Below are 9,009 nucleotides of genomic sequence, written 5' to 3'. Positions count from 1 at the left end.
GGCCCCAGAATATTAGGGGCCCTAGTCATCGCCTACCTTTGCCTGATGGTAAGTTCGCCCCTGGATTGAAGCAACAGACGTGATTTAAGACCAAAGAAAAACACCTGATGGATGATGGACTATCATCTCCCACTCTGGTCAAACGTGAGCTTTCTGCCCCCAGAGTCTCACAGACATGTGTGTCCGCTCATTTCTTCCATCTGCATCGTTTCACGATACACAAAGATGAAACCTCATGTGCACACAGCGGCCTCCGAGTCATCCCATCTGGGGAAAAAGTAAACCGGACACGCTAAAGGAAGTGCAAGACTTCAACTGCACATCCGTGGTGCAGATACACAAACTGAGTCCTGTTAACACACTGCACTTGTGCAGCCTAAACAGATGACATAAACCGCACTCAGGTCACGCATAAAAGCCAGAATGTTAAACAAAGCCCTGGAGCGGGGCACTAAAAATGTCTGTGTGTTTTCTACTGTACTGTGTAGACAGAGAATAAACACATGCAGCATGATCTAACCTATGATACTATTACAGTTATGCAATTGTAATTCCTTAGACTGGAGTGTAAAGAAGAAAATGTCTTTTTTTAGGATGTCTGGAGGTTTTTTGCACAAAGAATTTTGTTTTTCTGACACCAACTGAGTGCACAATGGTGCTTCTCATAACCTGTTCTTACTTATCACCTTATAACCTTCAGCATTCTTTCAAAACTCACTTCTCAGCATTCCTGCAGCTGCATAAAAAACGACCAGAGCAGGTGGAAATAGAAGCCATCTGTGCTTCTGGGTATCACACTGTCCAACTTTTGTGCACATCAGAATTCACGCTGGCTGGTGACGTGCAGTCGAGCACACAAGTAATACCCATTAGATGTGCTGGGGTCACTACTTCCACATGTCGAGGATGTGAGCCAATTAAAGGGTAAAGTGTAATGATGGATGAGCTCATCATCCACAGTCTGTCCTACAAAGCAGAGAGCAAACAAAAACAGCGGCTACACAAACCTGGGGCCTAATGACAGAGTAATTAGACGAGCTTACTCGCATCTTAAGACCGATCTGACTTCTCTACTCCTCCTTCGAGGTCTTCAGCTCCTGCTAAGGCCCTTTAAGATGTCCTTAATTTCTCGAGAGCTCGGCTAGAGATTGTCTTATGTTCTCTTAAAGAACAGAAGTAGCTTTAGCGGATTTCCTGACTTGATCCCGTGGAAAAAGTTTTATCCCTCTGATGTTCCGCTGGACACAGAAGGAATGGTTTGGAAGGATGGAAAGCTCAAACCTGCTAAGATGATCTGGTTCTTCTTATCAGACAAAATCCCCTCAGATAAAGGAAACCGCAATGAAAGACGTGAAATTGTAATACTGCACTTTGACAAACCATCAAATTTCTTCTCTTCCCAATAGGAATAATATTACTTAGCAGAAAGTTTGATATGTGATAAAATGTTTTATTTTTCTACTGAAGAAATATGTTAATACCTCTGAGAGGAGGAAAACATAAAATCAGGATTCTTGCAACATAACCTTTTTTAAAATATTGAATTACCTAAAACATGAAACTGCAGCTGAATCTTAAAAGAATATATCAACTTAGCCATGGATGTTTGCACTGATGTATGGTAGTTCAATTTTTTAAAACCAGTTTTTGCATAATTTTTAATGCCTCCGTCTTATATGAAACAATTCTGAAAAAAAGATTTAAATTGTTTGTCATTTTGAGAACAAACTGTTTTTTTTTTTAAAAATGGGAATAATTTAATTTTTTAACAATAAAAGGAAATTGTAAGCATGTAACTCACTTTTTTTCTATTATGAAACCCCTGGGATTGTGAACAAGTGCATCCGTTGCACTCTGGCTTTCCAATCAGATCCCTGTTTGCCATAGCAAACATCAAGACTTCAAAGGAAAAGATAGAATGACCTTCCCATATGACCATTTCAAAAAAGGGGGAAAAAAGAAGCAGATCCCAGAAGTCAAAGAGCACGATTGTCTGGCGCTGTTCAAAAGATTGCGGTGAAGATTCATTGGAAGTGATGGCAACTAGATATTCTCAAGTTGCATGTCTGCTGGCTGCATGGGTGTCCCGCTGGGGGTATATCCTGGATGAAAATTTGGTCCATTATTTGAGCTGAGAACAGGTGCTTTCATCATAGAGTCCAGCATCAATATGTCTTGTGGGAGTAGGCTGCGGAATTTATAAGGAAAGTGCACCAGATCAGATGCTGGAGGATTCAGGATTCAACTATAGAGGGGTGGAAATGGGAAACAAATTTCTCAAGAAGAACGGAATAACAGTTATTTTACTTTTTTTATATCAGTTTTTCCTAAAAAGTGGTTTACTCAAATCTCTTGAGCTCATTGTTTAGTCTCCATTCTCAGTCTACACTTGCATTCTAACATGTCAGCAGTATTTGAAGATCACAAAAAAAGAAGGAGCCATTGCCAAAAATAATGTCTCCTTGGGTGGAAGTTCTCCAAAGACGCTTTACGCTCCGGATTTCCACCACATTTCCCTTCCTTGTGCTTGCCTTTCAACATTCCTGACATGCTTCATCTCCCACTCCTCCTTTATCTCCTTCATCTCTCCAGATTAAAAGCATGCACAGATCTTTTTAGGATCTCTGGAGCAACTCTAGCATCTAATGTGATCTGATGCATGAGAACTAACAAAACATCACAGGGGTTAAGCAACATTTGCTCCCCAGTTGCATGCGCATCACAGGGTTTGCTGAGTGTGGTGGTATAACTGTCAAACCACAGACTGAGATGGCGAGGTTGTCGGCCTCCAGGCTCCTCTGTCACTGAAGGTAATAAATAATGAGGTCAGTGGGGAAGGTGCTACAGAAGTTCACACAATCTGGAATGCTACCTGGATAACTGGATCTTGCATATCAGATTTTAGACACTATTAAAGTTTACTAAACAGGTTCACGTATTTAATGAGTAAATATGTTTCAATAAATTGCAAAAACAACACAATTTTTACAATTTTCACCAGTCAGCTTTTTCGTCATGTTTCTCTTGATGTGTTCTCTGTAGGGAGCCGGTGTAGCCGAAACGCAGTACAGCTGGTTTATGGGCAAGTCACCCCCCCGAGGAGGGAACAAGACAAACACCAAAAGAAGCTGTCTGTAAAATTACAGACTCTGGGCAGCCCTTAATGGAGCTCTCCTCATAAGGTCAGTCTGTCACCTATGCTCTCATGCAGAAGGTGCTCCTCCTGCATTCCTGCACACCAGTGTCAACAGGAAAAGAGCTTTATTACATTAAGTTCAACTTTTGCAGGAGACAAACTTCAGTGTGCGCTTACATTCCAATGGTGACCTTAAGTAAGCGGGAGCACACCGTTTTACCCTAATTCAACCAGTGCGTTGACACTCGTGAACTCTGTCTGCAGGTTAACCATTAAGGAAACCCACATTAAGATGACAGTCTATTACATTTATGTGTTATGGCACCAGGGGGGGGGAACACTGTAATTAAACTTTGATATGAATTTAAATTTGCACCTGTCAGATATTAGATTTATGGAGGTGTTAGTGTTCAGTTTTGGCAGAAACACTTGTGAAACAGTTGGAGCTTCAGGCTACAACAAAGGCAACGTGATCCAACAGTTTACTGCGATTCCAGCCCCTCCCTCCTACTACACAGAATCTCTGTGTTCTGCTTTAGTTTTGTCCGCTCCCACAGGTTCAAGTTATCGTCAAGAGTTCTCTGTTCATCACAATGTGGCTGCCAGCTCAGGGAAGAGTTGGCCGGCCCCTCAGGTTGCTCAACTTGCATCATAAATTTTGAACCATATGAGGTCAATCTGCCTCTAAGACCCCAAAAATTCCAATGCTACCTCAAGGCCTTGAGTTCCCAAAGTCTGCTTTCATTTCAAATATCCAGTCTGTGTGTACATGTAAGTGTGTGTGGCACACATGGGGGACTTATCTAACAGAAAGCAATTTAACTATGTTTTTTGTTTGTTTTTTTTTACATGCAGAATTATCAGATTTAGAGACTTAAAGGAGCTTGACTCAAAGATTTTATTGCTGATTTGTATTTGCTCTTGTTTGCATTTTTTAGACAATTTGCAGAATTTAAACATTCTCCTCATGGGGGTTAGTCTACAGAAACAATTCAGCTAACTAAAAGCTTGTTCAAACCTTGATTTAAAAAAAAAAGTACATGAAACTATTACATAAATCAAGACTCAAACTGGCGGCACGCGGGCAAAATTGAGTTAAAGTCCCCTGATTTAAAGGTTTTCTAAAGATGTTGTGTTTTTGATCGATTATATAGGTATTCTCAGTGGTCTTTTAATTATAATTGTCCTGTTTTTAGCCTATATTTAAATTAAAAAAAAAACTGTTATTTCCAAGGACATAGTTTCTGCAGTAGTTTATTAGAAATTCGCCTCTGAATTGTGGACTGTTGGAACAGAATAATGCCTGGTTTACCCCAGGGTGCTTCAAAGTGGCGTGCAAGGGGGAGAGCGTGCGGCATCGGCTTAACCTCCAGTTCACACCAGACACATATTTTTTTGCGACGGTCAGCAGGAGCTTCCGCTCAGCGGTGGTTATTTAGAATGTATTTTTTGAAATCATCAGACACCCAAAACCACACCCTCCCTCCACGTAGTCAACCCACTACGTTGATCTGTGTGTGTCTCAGTGACTGTTTGTTTTGTGTGTTATGTTTCTGTCTATTTAGATACAAAAAAATATGATCCAATTTGTCAATCGGAATATTTTATTTTGAAAAATTGGTTATATTTTGAAGATTGTTGATTTTGTGTGTCTCGGACTAACAAATTATAGACCAGACACCGAAACAATCGCTGCACGGCACGAGCCGTTAAGAATATTTCATTTTGTTTTTTCATTTCAGGATGAAGAATTTCATTTTATTTAATACACTGTGTACACAGTAAAAACAAAAGTGTTAATGCAACACTTAAAGAGTTAATTTTAACTCTGAGCCAGATAACATATGGTCCTTATCTACACAGTGTTAAAGTGACACTTAACATAGTGTTCAATTTTCAGAGTTAACATAACTCTTTTGGGTGTCAATAATTGACACTATCCGTACAACTTTAACACTAGAAACCGTTGAATAATTTCAACACTTTGACAAAAATGAACACCCACAGCGTTGTTTACAAATTACAATAACAGTTATGTTAATCACAATTAACTCCTGTAAGTGTATCCCATACAGTGTTATACTTGATACTGTTCATTGAGAAATTTGTCTCCATTGTCAATTTTCACAGTGTATGAACAAACTGTGATTTCCTAGCACTTTCAAATTTTTTACTTTACAATTTCAGATGGAATGTCATCTACAGGTCATACTTCACATAACCTCAAAGCTAACTTGAAAAATGGATATAGGACATGAAGATATTCATATAGTTTCTTTGTATTAGGCATTGCCTTTTATTTATTTTGACATGCTCAAACTGCCAATCAGCATGGATTTGGCTTGTGCTCACAGCTCCCTCACTTATGGTGACCGATTTCCCACTTCCCATGAGTCTTAGGAGCTGAAGGCGGGGCTAGCTCCCAGATTGCCACAATACAAATAACCATGTGCAGTTGAAGTGAGCCTTTTTGTGATCATACAGAAGACATGTAGAAGCAGCTACATGTTCATCTTTTCCCTTCTTGTCCACAGTTGGTTGAAGGTTCAGCGGTTTGAGAAAAAGTGTCAAAATATGTTATGATATGAAAGAAAAAATTTAACAATTAGCAGGCTTTTTTAAGCTCTTTTTTGAAACAACTCTATCAGCCGGTGTTACAAGCAGTATTGGAAGCTCCGCCTCCAATATTGCTTTAACTCAGGGGGTGTTAAAAACAGCACCAACATCAACATCAACACTTATCAACTCTAAATACTTAACACTGGAAAAATCAACACAGATTAACACTGTATTTTTGTTCAGAGTTAAAATTCTCATAATGACACTAACAGATTTATTTTGGAAACACTGTGATTTAACAATCATTTTTAACTCTACTCTTTTTTAGTTTAGTGTTAAATATATGTGATGCAATTCTGCAAAGAGTTAAATTAACTCTTGAATAGCCAAAATTTCAGCAACACTCCAAGATCAACTCTTTTAAATTTGCTGTGTACCTTTTATTCTCACTGGTCTCCTATTTTTTTCTTCGTCTGTCCCTGACTTGAATAAAAGACTCAGAAATGCAATTTTAACTTCATTTTATTTATATATGTTCTCTATGAGAAAAATGCGACAATAACATGCATTCTTTAGGAATTGCCTTCAAATTCTAAAATGAAGTTGGAGCAGCCTTCATGAAGCCTCGCCACAAATAACCAAAGACAATCGCTTCATCACCTGCACCTACTTCATCTTAAAATCTTTGTGAGTAGAAGTATTCCACATGGTCATGCCTCTGACGGAAAACACTGAATCTGCTCCACTTTTAAATCTCCCTCAAACAAAGACGGTGTTTTCTCTTTTAGAGCCTACATGTTGAAACTTGCATCAATTAAAACTAAAATTCCTGAAGCACCACTCAACATGCTTTTATAAGAGGTCAATATAAAGCTATAATTTGAAAAAATAAACTTTAGCAAAACCCTTTTGATGCAGCAAGGTTGCACAGAAATGCTTCATCTGCCCCTTACAATGGCTCTTTAAACCTCTCCAAGCAAAGCTGAATATTCAAAATAAGGATGTTGGATTACTCTAGTCAAAAGCAGACAGAAATGGGGTTAAAGAAGGGATGCACTTCAAGCCACTGTAATGTTCTTGAATTCCCTTCATCAGACATAGTCAATATCTATCACAGTATGTTTACATGCTGGATAATCTGGATGATGATCTGTGAAAGATAACACCTCGATACTTGATATATTAGCACCGTTCTGTCAAGTTTACGTCCTCACCTCACTCCATAAATAGAGTCTTAGGAATGTTGTTGTGTTTTTTCTTTTTTCTTTTTTTTTGTTAGAGTGTTAAAACCACCATCATTCCTTTTTTAGTGTGTGTTTTTCTTGTTTACTCACAGCTCCTCTAAAAGCGTTTCAAACGCCTGGCTTGGGACTGAATTTGAAGCCTCTCTTCCAGCAGACGTGCATTCAGCGCGTCTGAAAGGTGCCTGCGATAACCATCATTTTGTGTCATCTGATGCATGTTAAAACCGCCCCCGCAGTTTGAACCTGTAATACCCCTGAACTCAGATGTCACCGCGTTTTCATTAGGCTGGGAAGTCCTGCAGAACATGTAAAAGACACACCACAAAGTCTACCAGCGGCACTCGAGCTGACCCGAGAGGCTGTCATTAATGCCCACACCCTGTCCTGACTAAACAGAAACGATACCCGCCACAAACCATCGGCTTTTTTTGCAAGTTCCTTGATTCAGCTCATAATATCTGTGATCAAGGATGATTCCTATTGAATTCCTCTGGTTTCAATCGTTGCATTAGTAACTTGAGTAGAGCTTGAAAGTGTTTGCTTCTGCCTCAGACAGACCTGCTTGATTAATTTGTCACACTTTTGTCTAATGACAGACCAAAGGCTTGTAAGAACCCACCTCTCGCATGCAGACTGATTGATCTTGGTAAGATGATGCCGCCTGTTGGAAGATAAAACACAAGCCTGTGATCCGCTTACCAGTCTTCCCTTTGTTGACCTGGCAGCCCAACACCCTACTTTGGCAAAACTAGCTCACTCTGACATCTTGCAGAAGTCTTGCCGCAATGCTGGAGTGGCTGTAATAGTATGTCTGAGGTGAAGGGAAATGAGGGCAACTGTTTGTAGGCCACTGACTAAGTGCAGCCCACATATCAGTGGCAGCGATGGCTCCTCCGATGCAGAGGCTATGACCTGAGAGAAGGCTTCATTAGGTGAACTGGGGTCCAATCATTCCCCAGCTGCCCAACAGAGGAGCATTAGAGTGGGAGGAAGAACATTTACACATCCCACCTTGTGACAGGAGCTGCTGCAGAGCACATAAAGAATCACTCAAGCATTTTTTTATCCTGTTGAGCAAGGATGCTTTACAGACAGATAAACCTGGGATAAAGTCTAAAATGTATCCTACAATTCTCATAATATCAAACTTCCTGTCTCATTACAACCATGCAGACAGGAACTTCGCAAAACGCCGGCAGATTCAGACATTCACCGATGCAAACATGTCCAGAAACACTCAGGAGAGGGAAGTTAGTTTCCATATTTAGAACAAAAGAGTCTCTGGAGATGTTTGCTGAAGTCATCACTGTGGAGCAGAGCGAATGTCTGAACTGGCCAGTTATTCTGAGTGGGAACTAATGAAAACAAATGATCTGACAAGGTCACAAGGTTGAGATCAAGGCTGAATTATGCCCGCCCCTCTCAATTTCCAACTAAAGAGATAAATGAGGGCTGAAAACAACCATTTCTCTGTATCATTTACCCCCTGAGGCGTCAGAAGCGTATGGCAGCAGCGTGCAGCCCACCTGTTTGCCCATTAAGGCCTTATGACATGGAGCCACAGGGCAGTGACACTAAATAGCATTTGGGACTTGTCTGCCAAATGTTCAGCACAAAGAGCATATTTGACTAAAAGTCTCAACTCAAATGATCCTGTGCAATCAACACTCAGAGAAACACAGCTGGATCGGAGTCACTTGATTTGCTAACAAAAAAAAGCCTGCAAAATAAATAAATAAAACATTCTCTTTATAATTGATTCAGCTTGAATTTTTAATGATTAAAGATAATGCATTTGAACTCCAAAACAGACACAAGATTATTTCAATAAAAATTAACAATTTTAAAAATAAAAAAACAACAATGTGATAAAGTATTGCACAAGTTAACCCTACATAACCATCCGTGTCCCATTTAATTCACAAATTTCTGAGATCTTTATCTAATTAGCATAATCAAAACTGTCCTGCAAAAACCATCGTAAATAAAACATTTATTGCAATTTTTTAAATTGAGTTTATGAATTGTTTTCAAAAACATTAAAATTTGAAAACAATTATTTGATGCATT

This window comes from Oryzias melastigma, linkage group LG8 (assembly GCF_002922805.2).
Source record: "Oryzias melastigma strain HK-1 linkage group LG8, ASM292280v2, whole genome shotgun sequence".
NCBI lineage: Eukaryota > Metazoa > Chordata > Actinopteri > Beloniformes > Adrianichthyidae > Oryzias > Oryzias melastigma.
Note: the sequence above shows the minus strand (reverse complement) of the source record.